At 48.3% G+C, this 16,980-nt stretch overlaps 1 protein-coding gene across 1 annotated transcript in view; it reads right to left on the reverse strand.

Annotated features, from left to right (window-relative positions):
- The window catches only part of KIF13B (kinesin family member 13B), a 1,451,009-nt gene that overhangs the window by 438,833 nt on the left and 995,196 nt on the right, over positions 1-16,980 (reverse strand). The gene's annotated exons all lie outside the window — the stretch shown is intronic.

The following is a 16,980-nucleotide window of genomic DNA, read 5'->3' on the forward strand; positions in this document are numbered from 1 at the left end:
TCCTCCGCCCATGCTAACTGCAATTTCTCCCAGGAGGCAACACAGGAGACGTCCATAGGCATCATTCTTCGGAACGTTTGTACCATGGCGAGGCGGTGAGTCAAACACATTACAGGCCGTCGGTTTAGTTCTCATTGGCCCATTTAACATTCCTTGTCTCTGACAGGGGAGATTAGCTCAGTATACCTCCTTAATTCCCTCCGTCCCAAATAAAAGTCAATCTTAAGGGTGTCAAAAGGAACCATCTGCCCATCACTCCAAACAAAACACATTTTTTTAATCCCTCGTTATGCAACTCCTCCATTACCACGTAGTGTTCTCTATTTGCAGCCCTGGATTATGCCACAGAGGCTCCATAATGAATTAGTAAATTCTCATCACCACACTCGACCACCCATGAAACAAGTGCATCCCTAGGTGTCTCTGCAGAGGTTCATTTTGTAACCACATTGGGCCTCTTCCCCAACCCAAAGTGGCACAGAATCTCCCATTTCAGTTAAATAGAAAGCAGATTTCTTCAATAGAAACAACGGTTATAGTTTTTCAAGATTTGGGTAACCAAATCCTCCTCCACGTACTGCACATACTAAAATGTATCGTGGGATCCTAGGTCTCTTCCTCACTCCCCATAACAAAATTCAGAAAAACCCTATCAATAACCTTGCGTATCTTCTTTGAATGCTTCAGTGAAAGTGTCAGGATGATGTAAAAAGCTTTAGGTAACAGCACTATCTTAATTGCATAAATGTTTGCCCAAACATTAAGCGTCATACGATCCCATTTCTGCACATCCCTCTGAAGTACTTCTATCAATTTGACTCCATTAAATTCAACTATTCTCTTCATATCTCGCACAAGGTGAACTCCCAAGTACTTTACGCTCGCTCCTGCCCATTGACAATTCCACAAAAGCAAGCCTCTACGTGGATCACGGGCACTAAGGGGAAAAAATCACTTAATTATCCCAGTTCTACAGATACTCTGGCTCTTACAAAATCCACACACCTGCGTGTGTCTGAACAGGTGAAAAAAGTGCTATATATAAACCTGTTCACTTGGAAGTTCCTGGGAATCGACCTAGAGCCGCATCAGTGCTTTTAATTGTATTTTGGACTGTCCCCTTTACTGGCTTTCTGCACTGTAGAATTAAGAAACATTACAAACGACTTAAGCAATTTGTTTGGTGCTTGTAAGGAAGAAAGTTCTTTTGCCTAACTTTTCATATGACCCAGAGAAAATAAGTGAGGCGGGAGGGAGAAGAAAAAGTTTGATGAGGGAAGAGGGTGAGAAGCAGTGGTGACACCAACAGACACAATCGAAAAAAGAAGAAACCGGCCCTGTGAGGAAGGTTGAGCAAAAAGGAAGTCATCCAAGAGAGGGCAGGTAGGTAGAGACTGGAGCAAAAAGAAGGGGGAACTAAAGCAAGGGATGTGAAACTATTTAGAGAGAAAGAGAAAAAGTGAAAGACAAAGAAAGAGAGAGAGCTAAAGAACGAGAGAACAAACCAGCCGAGTCAAGGAAGAGTAGCAGAGCAGTAAGTCTTAAACACAGCAGGGTGCAAGAGTGATTTAGGGTTACAATGAGACCACACATGGAGGACAGTAATGTTCTTTCTATGGATTCTTCTCCCACAACTTCCTCAGACATCCATTCCAGCATCGCCTGCTCAGAAAGTTTTTCAACAGGAGTCGTAGTACGACTTGAAACCTACTTCGCTCGTCTTGACCGTGCCACTCGTCGGCTCTGGACGTGATATAGGCTGCATATATACTATTCCACTTTGCCTCCGTACCACACCTTTCCTCCCCCTGCCCCACCAAGCTCAGCCGCCACAAAGGAAGAATAAATTGGATTCAGCTTGAAAATAGCTTAAAACCTTTTTTGGTGAGGAACAGGACTGTACCGGAAGTCACAGACAGTACTAATCAAGCAAGGTATCAAACTGTGCCGAACGCCTAATCATTATAACTCCTTAGAATGGAACAACCAAATATACAAAGCAGACCACTTCGATAGCAGGGCCAGATGGGACGATGAGGATTCTGCGGGAGAAGAATCCATAGAACGAACATTACTGGTAAGTAATTTCTCCATCAATGGATTGCATTCTCCTGCAGATTCCTCATCAGATAGACTCCCAAAGCAGTACAAAGGGCAGGGGTGGGATGAAAGCCTTCAGACAAGGTAGGCCATCAACACCACTCTGCTGAAAAGAGCATCTGAACCACATGCCAGATTGCAGCAGTAATGCTTGGTGAACATGCGGAGCAATGACCACGTCGCTGCTTGCCTTATTTCCTTTAATGGCAGACCCTTTTGCAATGTGGAGTAAGCCGCCACATCCCAGGTGGAATGTGCTTTGATGCCTGGTAGCAGATGTTCACCTGCTCTCTGGCAACACTCTGCAATGCAGACTTTTCCACAGAGAGATTGTCTGCCTGGACACAGCCGGACCCTTCCTGGACAGACAGAAAGCCACAAAGAGTTGATCACCGCACCAAATTCTGCTGTCCTAGCCACATAAAATCTGGGCACCCTCTTAGGGTCCAGCCTGTGCAGTCTACCTTCATCCTTAGAAGGATGTGGAGGAGGATAAAAAAGGCCTTTCAAGAATTGGGTCATAATAGGGATTGTGAAGAAGGATCCTTGATCTGGAGACCTTTTTAACATAGACAAAGCCATCAAGTAGCCCTTGACTGCCGGAAGAGGCCAGTGACACCATGCCTCAAATCTCCACCATCTGTAAGCCTATAAAAATCTAGTAGATGGTCTGTGTGAGGGATCACTTCCCTCAATTACCTCTGAGAGGTCTCAGTGATCAATCCTCATTCTCCCAAGAGCCACACATGTAGGTTGAGGGAATCCAGGTTTGGGTGAAGCACACAACCTTCCAAATGGGATTGGAGGTCAGCCGCTGAGGCAACTGGAGAGGTGGACAGATGCTGAAATCCAGGTGTTCTGTGTAACATGTTCTCCTTGCCCAATCCGGGGCAATCAAGGTCTTGGTGGATTCTCCCGAGAACCCACGGGATGACAGGTATCAGAGGGAACGCAGTGGAGGTCGAAGACCCACTCATCAGAAACACGTCCCCAACACATCCTTCGCAAGGAATTTCTTTGGGCAAACTGACTGCTGGCACTTCACGTTGACCCTCGTGGCAAACAGAACTTCCTGGAACACTTCCCACTGAGACCATGCTCTGACTGCCCATTCTCTGTTCCTGCTAGACGTACAACTGAAGCAGAGATCCAGTTCTCCAGTAACCAACCATAGTTGCAGCGTCTCCTTGCATAGGGGTAGTGACTGAACAAACCCTTGCTTGTTGAGGTAGTGTATGGCCACTGTATGGTGCGTTAGAATGAGAAAAAGATACTTATGTGGACCTACCTCTAATTACAGTAGGTTCTTTCTAGTCACATCTTATACCAGCCAAAAGGGACAGAACTATCTACACATTCACACATTACACAGTGTGAGAAAGCAGGTGTCTCACCCGCTAGTCCCCAGGGATCTGTCAACCAGGTGGCCAGGACACTGTCATCGCTCTTGGATCCAGTTCCTGGGGGTGGCCCAGTCCCTGTCACACCTTTTCCCCATCCCACCAGAATGGATCCTACGGGAACTCAACACCCCCCCCTTTCCAGACACAAACACTTTCCCACAGACAGCTCACCGTGACAGAAAACGGACTAACACCCAAGTCGCATACCTGACATGTCCAAACACAATGGTCAGGCAGAATCAGGCAATTACTGATCATTACACACAACTGACTTCCATCACACTTCCCCACACGGATAAAAAGCGGAGCACAAAAGCATACTCTGAGCAAGGCAAAACAAATGAGGAAGCAGCAGTTCCAAGATGGCAGTTTAATACAAGGAGAAAGATGGCAAGACCAGAGAGGGTTGCACCTTTTCGGAGAAAGAACACTACTTTCACGAGCCCACAAGAATAAGAAACATAAAACCGGGAAAAAAAGCTGAATAGAAGTGAATTGTGTGTCGGAGGTACCCGGGGCTCTCCTGCGTCAATAGCTAAGGCAGGGAGGACCGATTGCTGCTGTAGTACTGTCCTTGGCTCCTACAACAAAGCAGTGCCAGTAAAGACAGCACAGCCGGTGAGTCGGGGAAACTAATAACAGACCAGTCTGTGTTAGAACCAAGGTTGCAAGCGTCCACATTGTAAGGAGAAATCTGAAAAGAACTGTGTGAAGCGTATGTGATAAGCGACACAAATAGAATTGGACATCCAAGGAGTGACAACTTTTGAAGCTAAGAAAGATACCATATACAGAGCCATCCGGCACGATGTGGGTGGTCATTCGAAGGTCTCTGTTAGGTATCCAACTGATAGGTGGCAAATGTAAATTGTGGAATCGAAGTGGTCCTGCAATGGGTCAAGGTAAACCCTGTGCACGTTCAAGTCTTCGATAGCTAATACGAACTGCAATTGGTCAAAGCCCAGCTGAGGGAGACTAATTGTGTAAAAGGAACGATCTGAGCCCGGCTGAGGGGATCTGTGAGTAAACCGAGAAAGGATTTTCTCTGAACATTGGAGAAGGGGATCTGAAACCAGAAGAAGGGGGATCCAAAGTAATGATTGTGGTATAAAAAGGGATCTGAAGCCGGCTGAGGGCGATCCAGGGTGATGAGTGAATCACCTGACTTGAGTACTTGTAAGAGGAAAGGACCTTTCTTCGTTTTAGTACATCAGGCCCTCTGAATCAAGAGTCTTTGATAACTTAAGAGACGTGGGCATAGAAGGCCCTGATGCTGGTAATGGAACTGTGTCCTCGTGCCGCAGCAGAGTGTGCTATGCTCGAGTGCACCGCCTTTTCCAGAGTTGAAAACGTGGGAAAGAGGCCAAGGGCCTGAAACATCCTGACATATCATTTTGTGAATACTTCTTTCTTTCTCATGAATACTACCCCACACTATTTGTATTTAGAAGCAAGGATTATCAACTTTTTTTTTTTTAGCACAGACCCTTTTACTTTGGCGGGACTCCACTAGGACTGCATTGTTATTTGATGGTCGTAGCTTGCTCCCACCTGTAGATTTAGGATTAGATGGGCGTTTATCACACCCTTGCTAAAGTTCAATAAACACCCTTGAACTGTGGTCACTTGTGTCTGTATTACTATTGATACCATGCCTTCCTTACAACAGACAGTATTAAATATATTCTTACTACATATACCAAGACACTAACATCTGTTAAAGACCAGATAGAGAAGGGACAGCACAAACCTCTATCTGCCCCTAATCCCACCACCCCCCTGTACCTAGGAGCCAGTGGTGGGCCACCTATCGATAAAAGGCTAGAACAAGAAAATGGTCCCGATAGTCCTGACAAAGATGGCCATAGGCCATTACAACCGGTCAACAGTTTTAGTTTGGGAAATTGGCTGAACGCTAGCGTATACCAGACTGCTTGATCGTAGAGAGTGAGGTACTCTAGTTTCGGTTAGAATTAGGACATGTTTCACTTTGAGGGAGGCCGCTCTACTGCAGATCCCCGCAGTGAATGTGCCAATCCTTCAGAGACGCATCTGTGACCACCTGGGTTTGGGGCCACAGAGGCCAAAAGCGTTCCCCCGGTCTTCATGTTCTCCCTGCCGGCCCATCAAGAGAAGCCGTTGTTCAGACTTCAACACCTTGAGAAAGTCCTTCATGGCATCAAAATTATTGGGACCATTGATCCCTCAACAGCCATTGCAGAGATCACATTTGCAGCCTGGCCTCTAGCACCAGAAAAATGCAGGAAGCTATGAGACCTAAGAGGCAGAGGAAGGACACGCTGCTAGACTGTCGTGGTTCTGGAAGATCTCAACCATTTGCCCAACAATGGTGACTCTTCAGGGGAAAAGCTTTCCCCACTCGAGTGTCCAGGACCGCCCCGCCGAACTGGAGCTTTTGAGTTGGTGTTACACGGGACTTATGAAAAATCAGGGTGAAGCCCAAACCATGAAGCAAAGAGCAGGTTTCCTCGAGCTGAGTCGATACTTGCTCTGCCGACCTTTCCTTGGATCAGCGAGTCATCCAGGTATGGGAATATGTGATGATCCAAGCGGTGCCGCCACCACTGCCATCAGTTTGCTGAAAATCTTGGGCGCGGAGGTCAAGCCACCGGGGGGCACCTTGAATTGATAGTGTGTCCCCGATCTCAGGAATTGCCTGTGCCTCCAATGAATTGGCACATGAAAATAGGCGTCCTGAAGGTCCAGCAACACCTAGCAGTCCTGAAGTTGCAGAGCCTAGAGAATTTCTTTCAACGTCACCATCCTGAACTTGTCTTTCCTCAGGAACTTTTTCAAGGCTCTGCGGTCCAGGATAACGTCGTCCTCCTTTCTTGGGTACCAGAAAAAAACAAGAGTACCAGCCTGCTCCCCACTGCTCAGGTGGCACCTTCAATAACAGGGCTCTTTGTTCTTCCTGGAGCTTACGGTCCGGTTGTTGAGGGGGTGTGGTCTGTCTGGAGGTTTTCTTAATAATGGTCGCCTATACCCCCATCCGACGAGCTACACAGGGAGTGAAACAGGTCACTGGGTACATTACACAGATCCCAGTGTGAAGAAAGGGATAACAAATAACAGTCATGAAGCTGTGAAATTGGATGAACTGGTATCTGGAAAAGAAGTTTCCAACAATAAGTGAGAGGGACAGAATAATAAATATTCAGAGGCCTGAGCGCACAAAGAGAAGAAGAAATAATTTACTTAACTGGAACTATTGTTCTCCAGCATGGGTCTGGCATGGATTCACATGCTCATGAATATTCCCTGTTAGGCTGGGAATCCTCAGTAAAAGAAAAACCAGTTTCACTTTCACTTACCAACATATTTCTCCTTTAATCCAATCACTGTCCTTTGGGTCATGCTGCCCCCATTCAATGACAGTCCTCTCCCTAATCCTCTCCTCTGGCAGCCATCTTCAGATTGGTAAGCACGTAAAGGGGCAATATGACCAAGAAGAGTTGCAGAGGGGACAGAGGGAGGGTTTGCATGTGAATCCATGCTGGAGAATAATAGTTACAGGCAAGTAACTTGTTCCTTCTCCAGCATGGGGTCTGGCATGGTTTCACAAGCTCATGAATAACGAATACATAGCAGTAGAGCAGTACACAACCACGGGAGGTAGCAAAGCTCAACCGAAGCACTCACTCTTACCTCTGGAACAGACTCAACTCAAGTGAACAGGTTCCGTAGCACTGCTTGGCCGACTCTGGGCCCCTCCCTGGAACCCCTGTCTAAGCAGTAGAATCTTGTGAAAGTGTGCATGGACCTCCACGTAGCTGCCCTGCAGATGTCCAGCAGGGGCACACCAGACAGGAACGCTGTTGTCACAGCGATTGCCCTGGTGGAGTGGGCTCTCAGACAGCTGGGCAGCGGTCTGTTTGCCCAACCGACGACAGTGCATGATGCAGCCGGAGAGCCACCTTGAGATGGAAGCCTTGGACAAGGCCTTCAACGGTTCACAGGACCAAAGTTGAAGAACCGTTGAGAAGTCTTCCGAAAACTCTTTTTGCGTGTCACGTAGAACTTCAAGACACGATTAACGTCCAGCGAGTGCAAGGTCCTTTTTAGCCAGTGACGAAGGCTTCGGGGAAAAAAACAGGTAACACCAAAGGCACGTTGAGGTGGAATTCCGACAGAACCTTCTGAATAGAAGAGAGGTGCATCTGCAGCCCCAACCTCCATTAGTGAAAAGTCAGGTATGGCTGTTTGCCTGATCTCATCTAACCTCTTGGCAGAGGTGATGGCCACAAGGCAAGCAGTTTTCCATGAGAGGAACTTGAGAAGGGTCTGATACATAGCCTCGAATGGGGCCCCATGAGCGTCGTCAGCACCATGTGGAGTTTGCACAGTGGGGCAGGAGCCTTCACCGGTGGGAAAGATCGAAGAAGTCCTTCGATGAACTCCTTTGACGAGTTGATGAGACCAAAGTGAAGATCTTGGATACCTGGTTTAGCAGGAAGTAGCCGCCAGATGAACCTTGATAGAAGTGGGTGCCAGACCGGCCTTGGCCAAGGAGAGCAAGTATGGGAGGAACTGCGGGGTTGTGACCCTCAGTGGGTAATCTTCTGCAACCGGCACCACGTAGCAAAAAGCTTCCACTTGTGACCGTAGTACTTCAAAGTCGACAACACCCTGGCCTTGGCGAGGAGCTCTGCAGTCCACAGGCAACTCGTATCCACCAAACCATAGGGCTGCAGGAGACCAGCCTTCAGGTTCAGCGACCCTGGTTCGTTCTGCAGGATTGCGCCTCCTTCTCTGGTGAGAAGATCCGGAACTACTGGCAGCTTGACCGGGGGTGACACTGACAGACTGGGAAGGTCTGGATACAAAATCTGCCTCGGCCATGCTGGGGCGATGAGCATCATCCTGCATTGGCACCGAGTGTGTTGATGACTCGTAGCAGGAGAAGAAACGCATACAGAAACAGGCCTTCCCACGGGAAGGAGAACGTGTCCCGTATGCTCCTTGCTTGGTCGAATCTGCTGGCAAACTTCGCCGCCGCAAACAGATCGAAATGGGGCCTGCCAACTTGAAGATGTGGTCCACCTGGTCCTGCCAAAGTTCCCACTTGTGGCAGGAGTGCAACTCCCTGCTGAGGGAGTCTGCAATGGGGTTCTGGACTCCCTCCAGGTTCAGAGGAACGAGGAACATCTCTTGACCGACGATGCAGCGCCACAAGTGCTGTACTTCCTTGGCGAGGGCTGAGGATGGAGTGCCCCAGTTTTCGGATGTAGAACATTGTGGTGGTGCTGTCCATGAAGATCCTCCCCACCTTGCCCTTCAGATACGGAACAACTTGAGGGCCCAGAACACCACTCGTAGCTCCACAATGTTGATATGGAGGTCCTTCACCTCTGGCAGCCACAGGCCTTGGGGTGATGTCTATCTCGCTATGTCCACTGCAGGATCTGCTTCTGCAGCGATCCCGGTGGATCCGGACTTGTGGTTCTTGGCCTTATCTTGGGCCCCCATGGATGAGGCGCCCTCAAACGACTTCGAAGACCTCTCCTCGGAACGGCCGGTTCCGGGTGAGGCATGACCCTGCTCGAAGTACGGGGAAGAGACCTTGGCGTTCAGCCAAGCCCCAAGTCTACTGTGCTTATCCTTCGTCGTCGTCTTGGAGAAACCAAGGCATATCTTGCATTCTACTTCCTTATGGTCCAAATGCAGGCAGTAGAGGCATTGCAGGTGCTTGTCTTCGACAAACACATTCCGTAGCTCACACTTGGTGCAGGACTTGGAGATCTTCCTTCCTTCCTTCTTCACAATGGTCGGAGGACACAAAGTAGGACTGATGGCCTTCTGGAAACGTTGACAATCTTCGCCCGGGGAGCTGAAATTCACTGACAATGGATCCCCGCTGTCGGCAGATGGAGAAGAGAGCACACAGTGTCTCTGGGAACACAAATAGAACCTTTTCCCGTAAGTAGCTCGCAGAGCAAACTCGAGGACTTCCAACACTAAAACGTGCAGTAAAAATCTGAAGAAGGCTGCTAGAGGAGGAACTTAGGGAGAGGAATGTCATTGGATGAGGGCAGTATGAGCCAGAGGACAGTGATTGGTTTAAAAGGAGCAATACAGTTTGTAAGTGAAAGTCAAGCTTTTTTCTTTTACTGAGGATTCCGAGCCTGATGACTGGGAATATTCATGAGCATGTGAATCCATCCCAGACCCCATGCTGGAGAACTGGAGAGTTCAAGCAGATCCAAAAAGAGACGTGGAAAAATCCCTTGAAAGAACTGAATGAACTGGTACAAGAAATAGCAAGAAGCTATCAGAAAATTCTATATCAAGCAATACTTGCTGGCCTAGCAACCCCAGGAGAAGGGATGTCATTCTCCTGGTCTTTAGTTATTAAGTATAAGTGGTAGGGTCAGTAAGAATTCGTTTTTGGACGGAGCAGAGACTTAATTTGGGCTTTCAACCAGATGGTGAGCACCCCATTTTAGTTGTGTTAGGTAGGGAAGTCTTTAGAATAAGGAAAGGCAGGCATTTTCTCGATTGTTTCAATGAACATACTTTAAAATGGAAAATATTGGTCTGCCTCCTTCGTCCGATTTACCAATGGCCCCTCTGCCTCGTTCCGGGCACGAGAAGTGCCTCTGCCCTTGCCTGGTGTAACACTCACCTAGCTCCCACGGAGGCGCTGGTCTAGTCTGGGTTGCTGTGGCCTCTTCAAGCGTGATGCGCAGAACTCGGTCCACCGATTGAATAGGACCCCCAAATCTTGCTTGTCTGGCCCGTAGGAATATCCTTCTGCAGATGAGAAAGGGGATTAACTGTTTGCAGAATAGTGCGCTTGCTCCCCCCCCCTTTCCCCTTCGTTCTTCTCCGACTTCCTCCAAAACCCCCGGTTTAAGCTCACCTTATGGTTTGGAAGGATGAACTCTCCATCCTGCTTCTGGTGCAGGGGCGCGCGTTCGTCCAGTTACTTCACTGGTTTTCAGAATGGCGCTGGCAAAATCCACTTGACTTTTCGGAGCGATACGCCGTAAATATGAAGATTCAAAAGTTCAAGTGTGAGCCTCTTTTTATGTTGTCTTCTTAACCTGTGATCTGTCCTTTATTTCAGGTGCAGAACAAAGGCGATGCGTTGAGGGGTTAAATTGACGATGGTAAAATCAGGTGAGTTAGTGATGAGGGCGACCCCTCTAAATGTCTTTATAATTCCCCAGTAATGTCTTTTGTCCTTTCCCCATAGGGGCCGGGGTGCGGTACCTGCCAACGAAGCGGCGCCGACCCGGAATGTGGAATGGTTCACCAAGAAAAGCCGGTAAGTATTATGGCTGAAAATTCGGCTTTCCTCCTGTGTTCCCTCTGCTCACCTTTTGTCTCTTCTTCTCTCCCCTAGGTGCAGAGATGTGGCGACCGGTGCCGACAGCCGCGATGGAGCTGGGAGATGTCTCGAGGACAGGTGAGTGAAGCGCGGCGCTGCAGCGAGCAACACAATGCTTTTAAATGGAAGCCTTTCTTCAAGAATGCTGGCGTGAAGATTCCGGATGCAGGTACGAAGTCTGAATAAGTTCTTGGTTTTCACCTTTCTCTTCTCTTCTTTCCTTATAGGTGTTCCAGGTGCAGGAGCAGACACTGAGCGTTCAGCTGCTGGGATGCAGAACAACGCGAAGCACGTGTGGCTGTCCGGGCGTGGCTTAAATAGCCTTGGAAGAAGTTCCAGGTAAGTATTCTTCCACAGCCCCACCCAAGTAACAAAATAGTCCCTTCAGTAAAATAGTCCCTCCTAAGCCTCATTTGGCTTGGGTCTTCATGCAGCATGGTCTGCATCAGGCGAGTATGCAGCATGGTCTACATTAGGTAAGTGCACCAAACACTTTCCTTTATGAGCCTGGCGCCTATGGCGCCAGGACTGATGTCCAACATGAGCCTGGCGCCAAAGGCGCCAGGACAGAGTCCAAGGAGCCCCTATAAGGGGCCGCTGGGCTTTTACCCGGGGGCATGATGCCTGCTCCCGGGGGTGCTGGGCCTGGCCTGGCCTGGTGCTCCGGGGGTAGGCATCATGACACCTGGCTTGCGGCAGTAGTGCCCTCTTACCAAACAGAACATCCCATCCGCAACCTCTTCACCTATAGAAGTCGAAAGATTGAGTTCAAAGCTGCTGCACAGCTGCGCCCAGCAACTTTGCAGCCAATTTAGAATCCTTGAATTTTTCCAACGATTCATCGGAGTTTGGGCCGATCAGGTGCTCACTGTCAAAAGCTATGTCCAGAAGTTTTGCCTGGACATTTGGTGAGAATCCTGAACTGTAAAGGTAGGCATCTCCTTAATAGAGTGGTGGTCCCCAATGCACAGCCTATACAATCTGCAGTTTCCAGGCCCGACTGCAGTTCTTGCCATCATCAATGATCTGCATGAAAACCATCTCCCATTTCACCAGCCAGTATGGGTTCTGCCACAAGTCTCCACAGCCTGTGAGAGTGCTTGGTGAAAGCGCATGATGCATTGATTGCCTTCAGAGCCATGCTACTTGAGGCTAATAACTTTTTGACCAGGGTGTCGGTCTTCTTGGATTCCCTGTCCGTAGGCAGTTTAGAGGTGGATGTGGCTGGACTAGTACTTACTGTAGCGGCTTGCACCACTGGGCCTTTTGGTGTTGGGTGGGAAGACAAAGGGTTAATTACCTCCCACCCTCTTACCAAAAACCAGATTGTATTTTTTTGTTGTAAGCTCTATATCCACAGCTGGCGTGGAGCAGGGCCTCAGCCACAAGGTTGTAAGGGGGTTTGAGATGAAACATTAAAAGACAATGGGCCTCATTACAAGTCAGCCGGTCCAGAAACAACAGTGGCGGTAAATCCGCTGCCACCGTTGTTTACGGACCGGCTGATTCAGAGTCCTGCAGGCGGGAGGTGTCACTCCCTCCAGGTTTGACCTGGCGGAAGTAACACCACACGCCTGCAGGCGGACATGGAAACACCGGCTGTGTCATAGATGGAACCAGTGTTTCCATGGACCCCATCCCCATGGAGTCCGATCGGACTCCATGGGAATGGGTATTAACAGAATTCCGCCTCCAGAATTACCAGGTCACAGGGGTTGTAATGACCCGGTAATTCCGGAAATCACAGAGGCAGAATGGTATTACCGGTCCGGCGGCAGCCTGCCGATGTTTCCGGCACGGCAACCGCCGGAATCGTAATGAGGCCCAATGACTTTTCTGTTTATTGTCCCTTGTCTAAAATGTCGGTTAGATCATAGGCCGACAGGGGTTTTGCTGGTGTGCCTAGACCCAAGTCCTCTTCCACCCTCTCCACAGTCCTTCTATACTGTGCACTAGGATGACCATAAGGAGCGGTCTTGTTGCAGATCAGGAGACGTGTCCAATCCACTTGCATCATGTAGCTCTTCGGCTACAGCAAGCAAATCTACTTGGCCAGCAAAAACATTGTCTCCTCCAGTCACCCTGCCCATAGGCTCAAAGCCAAAAGGAACATGGTCCCCTTCATCGTAAATCGTCCGCTTTGAGTCGAAAAACATTGATCTGGATTCGGGGGACAAAGGAACTATCTACTGTTGGCACAGACGTTGACATCGATGGCATCCTACCTAGGCCCATCGGCACAAGTGCCTCCCTTTGGCGCTAGAGTTGGCTTCCTGCTCGTCATGGTCGAGCATGAGTGCATAGGACCAGACTTGCCCACCTTGGAGGCAGAAACACTGGGCGCAACTGGTGCCATATCGGCCTGCAGTGTCGAGACAAGAGTCGTACATGCTGCAGCCGTTTAAAACATCTGGAGCATTTGCTCCCTGAAAGCCTCCCACTCTTTCGACGCACCTGGGGTTGGTCAGATCTTAGTGATTCTCCGATGAATCTGATTCGTGCCTGCCTCTATGGCGTCTTTTTCTTATGGGAGGGCGAGGAAGATGAATGGCTTCTTATGACACCGGTCATCCTTTTCGGGTGTGTGACCCTTTAGTCTCTTGTCCCAAAGACCTGGCGGAGAAATGAGTTGGGGACTTCAACGGAGGCTGTCGAGTGCCAATTTAGCAGGGCGTTCCCCAAGGGATTTAGGATTCATTTGTTGACACGAGCAGCACACCTCGATATTGTGATATTTACCGAGAGACCACACACAGATGCCCTGCAGGTCAGTGATCGACATCTTAGAGTTGCAGTCCTGACAACACTTGAACCATGAAGTCTTAGGGGCCGATATAGCGACTGAAGTCAATGGAAAGTAGACAAATTGTCGAATTTAAATTTTCTCACAAGAAACGTTCTGAATAGCAGTGTGCTGAGCGTGTGGAAAAAGGTGCTGAGGTACGAGGGGGTAGCGATGTATTATATATGCAGCCGATATCAATTCCGGAGATGAGTGGCATGATCGAATCAAAAGTTGTCGATGTCGAGTCATACTATTCCCCTCGTGGAAAAAGTTTGAGCAGCTGAAGCTGGAAAGGATATCTGCAGGAGAATGCAATCCATTGAAAGAAGATGTACAAAAATATACAATTGTTAGGCTGTTAAATACACTGCAATCAACAAAAACCTTGTATTATCACACAACTACTATCAGATACATTCACTATTGGGGGTTATGCTAGCAGTACACCAACACTTTACCTTTAGAAATAGTCTAACAATGCTCAGATTTGGGGTCTAGTTCCCAGGGGCCTTCGGGGGATCAGGAGAGAGGAGCAGGGTTTTAATGGGACTTGGCTGGAGGAAAACTGGTCAGCTTTAGGAGTACGGTCTCAGGTCTTCAGAGGCTGCACTTCTTAGGAGCCTTGGCTCCGACAATGATCAGTCGAACTGCTGCAGGAGGCCTCCTTTTAACTAGAATTTGGACTAGATTCGCTCTAAGATCTGGCCGAAGGAGGAAGTTTAGGGACACAGGTTCTATGCCCAATGTTACCTTATGGGAGACATGGGGGCGGCGGGGGGGATTTGGGGTGCAGAAACATGTTTGTCTACTTATCCCCCTGACTCAGATTCTTCCAGGTATTGCAGGTATTCCAGAATTCATTGTGGACACAATAGTCTGTCCTTCGTTCGAGTGAGGGAAGCCCAGGGCTAACGGGGGCAGAGGTCACTTTTCTGGCCAGGGACTGGTTGCAGTTCTCACCACATGGTTCCAGGCAGCTTCTCGAAGACGACCCCCAAACGGAAAAAAGATGCAACTTTGGCCGTGCAAATCCTGCGAAAATCTCACAGAATTGCTGAGGGATTGTTCCAGCGGATGCGACCACAGTCAAGCAGCGATAGGTGAACTTTCAGCAGTGAAACAGAAGTAGCCCCGGCACAGCTTTCCTTGTTGCGAAATACAGAAAATGAGAGGACAGGCGATTTATGGCATAAGCTTTGTTGTAAGGTGATGTGTGCAATTGTAAAAATACAAGAAATCCAACAGAGAAAACGTCTCTCAGGACTGACGGTTTTAGGTACTAGTCAGTGTCCCAATAATAACGGGAAAAACAGGCAAGGGAAGTAAAGCAGAAGACTTTACTAACCAGGAAGAACAGTGTTAAAAAAATGAACAAAACGACTTGTGGTCTCATGGGAATCTATGGAGGAAAGAACACGAACACACACATTTTACCTGTCTAGAGTATTTTTGTACTTCTGTAAAATTTGATTTGAGTGCCCTGCGTGTGGCTCATTGTACTACTACTACACCACCCACGTATCTCCTACTGCTCTGATACACTATCTTGATAGCTAAAAGTGTCACTTACCCTATTCACTAATTAGGATGACCTCTCAGAACCCTCTTGTAAAGGTGCAGAAGTAAGGTTCAGACACAATGGTGGCATGTTTTTGGGTTTAAACTTATTTTATTTATTCATTAAGGGTTGGAAAGTGCCTCTCTATCTCTTAAGCGAAGAGGGGTTTCCCTACCTCAAGGGAAACTAGTAAATGGTCAGGAAGTCTGAAACTGATGTCACTGTTGTGTCTCACAACCTAACTCTGTCCCTAACACTAATAATTTAAATTAACTGTGCAAGGATGATCTCTTCACAAAGTAAAAAGTGTTCTTTGTGTTATCAACCAACAGAAAAGTTCAGTCTCACTAGTAATAAAAAGTGATGCAAAAACAACATTCTAAAATACAGGATTCCAATGCTATGGTTGTGCTCCTTTCCCCTCAACTTCTTATCTTATGCCAATTCCTTAAGGGGTTCTCTGGCCCTTTTTTCTTAGATAAAATGTCAGTGGGCAATTCACAAGGTAAACGTCTTGTGTTTGTGCCTCTTTATCCTAGCAAGCTGGCACAGTTTGCTATCAAGCGTAGGATTCCTTTTTTATCTGATCCAGAGTGCCCTACTGTCTTGCTCTAAATCTCTCATGCGGGCGAGTCCCAGACTTGCAATACTGTACACGGCTTGGTTCACTCACTGCCAAGCCAATGTTTTTTCATGAACTGTTTCTCTTGCTTTCACAGGGTCCAAGACCCTCCTTTTCTCATATAGGTGAGGGTCCCACAATCACATGGCTGCATTTTATCTGCTTGTTTCACTCTCCTGCCAAGTATACAACTCATTCAGTGTCCCAGACCCTCTGCTTCTGACTTTATATTCGCCCGGCTACTTCCCCGGACCTCCAGCACCTCCACGGCACCCTGCAAGCCCGTTTCCTTGCTTCACACAGGTATCATCGGTCAGGGCTGTACTGGCCCACCGGGAAACCGGAACTTGCCCCGGTAGGCCTCCGGGAATAGGGCCTCTTTTCTAGCTTGTTGCGACGTCCTGGTCTTTGGGGAAGGATACATGACTAACAAACATCTAGTTCAGCCTGGGTAGTTCGCTAACACACTGGCTTTGGCTGGTGCATTTCTTTTCCTCTGCCAGGGCCGGGCTTGCTGCGCGCCTGTGCATTTGTGAGGGGTACAGCCCGTAAAACAACAAACCGCACGTGCCCCTGCTGCAGCCACAGACTGTCTGCTGTCTGTGCTCACATCACATGATGTGGACATTGCACAGGAGCAGAGCACAGCCCGAGCGACAGTGCTGACCCTGTTTCTGTTAGTGCTCCGACGAGGCGAGCAGAGTGCTCAGGCGGCAGACCAGCTAAAATCATTTGATTTTCAGGTGAGGTGCGAATCTGTGCGAATGCTAAATATATAATCTATTTAGCAATCGCATATATTTTTCTATTTTGGACTATACATTTAGAGGCTCTGCTATTGCCAGGTCGGCTGTCTGCACGCTGATGTTCTAATAGAAGGATAAAACATTACCTGGGTGCCACTAGATTTATGTAGAGGGCTGGTGCAATGATCGGAAGGAGAAATGACGGTCAGTTTGTGGAACGAGCCCAATGCCAGTATTTAAAAAAAATAGAGATGGGGCAGTAGCAGTCTGCACTGTGCTTTGCATAATTGTGCACAGCGCCCATTACTTAATAAAATGCCAGACTAGTTGCAGGGCGCAGCACGTTAGGTTTATATGTGCCAAATTAGGAGGCGCATAAGGCTCGGGGGTAGGTCAGTTGCCATTAACAGAC

Source organism: Ambystoma mexicanum, chromosome 4p (assembly GCF_040938575.1).
Source record: "Ambystoma mexicanum isolate Mex_15411 chromosome 4p, UKY_AmexF1_1, whole genome shotgun sequence".
Taxonomy (NCBI): Eukaryota; Metazoa; Chordata; class Amphibia; order Caudata; family Ambystomatidae; genus Ambystoma; species Ambystoma mexicanum.